The sequence below is a fragment of the Chrysochloris asiatica genome, unplaced genomic scaffold (assembly GCF_000296735.1).
Source record: "Chrysochloris asiatica unplaced genomic scaffold, ChrAsi1.0 scaffold00592, whole genome shotgun sequence".
NCBI classification, from domain to species: Eukaryota; Metazoa; Chordata; class Mammalia; order Afrosoricida; family Chrysochloridae; genus Chrysochloris; species Chrysochloris asiatica.
Window position 1 is genome coordinate 434,239 of NW_006409110.1, and position 1,057 is coordinate 435,295.

A 1,057-nucleotide genomic window follows, 5' to 3' on the forward strand; every position below is an offset into this window, starting at 1 on the left:
ATACCTACTCATAGGCTGTTTGTTCATGTGCGCCGCCTTGTGGCAAAAGGATATAAGGTGGGAGTTGTGAAGCAAACGGAAACTGCTGCATTAAAAGCCATTGGGGACAACAAAAGTTCCGTCTTTTCCCGGAAATTGACCGCTCTTTATACAAAATCTACTCTTATTGGAGAAGATGTGAATCCCCTAATCAAGCTGGATGGTGCCATCAATGTTGATGAGATAATGAATGATACTTCTTCCAATTACCTGCTGTGTATCTGTGAAAATAAAGAAACGATTAAGGACAAAAAAAAAGGGAAACATTTTTATTGGCATTGTGGGTGTACAGCCTGCCACCGGTGAGGTTGTGTTTGATAGTTTCCAAGACTCTGCTACCCGTTCAGAACTGGAAACTCGGATACTGGGCCTGCAGCCAGTGGAGCTGCTACTGCCATCGCATTTGTCAGAGCAAACGGAGCCCCTCATCCTCCGAGTAACTGCTATTAGTGTACGGGATGACAGAATTCGAGTTGAAAGGATGGATAACATTAATTTTGAATACAGCCATGCTTTCCAGGCAGTTACAGATTTTTGTACAAAAGATGTAGGTGACATCAAAGATGCTCAAAATTTTGCAGGCATCACAAACCTGGAGAAGCCCGTGATTTGCTGTTTGTCTGCCATAATAAAACACCTCAAGGAATTTAACCTGGAAAAAATGTTCTCCAAGCCCAAGAATTTTAAACAGTTGTCAAGTGAAATGGAATTTATGAGAATTAATGGAAAAACATTAAGGAATCTGGAAATCCTACAGAACCAGACACATATGAAAACCCATGGAAGTTTACTTTGGGCTCTGGACCATACTAAAACTTCATTTGGGAGGCGGAAGTTAAAGAAGTGGTTGACCCAGCCACTCTTTAAGTTAAGGGAAATCAACGCTCGGCTTGATGCTGTATCTGAAGTTCTCCACGCAGAATCTAGTGTTTTTGATCAGATAAAAAATCATCTACGTAAACTGCCAGACATAGAGAGAGGACTGTGTAGCATTTATCACAAAAAATGTTCTACCCAA

At 41.2% G+C, this 1,057-nt stretch overlaps 1 pseudogene; it reads left to right on the plus strand.

Annotated features, from left to right (window-relative positions):
- Nucleotides 1-1,054, plus strand: part of LOC102816344 — a 4,461-nt pseudogene extending 3,407 nt beyond the window's left edge.
- The last annotated feature ends 3 nt before the right edge of the window (nucleotides 1,055-1,057 follow it).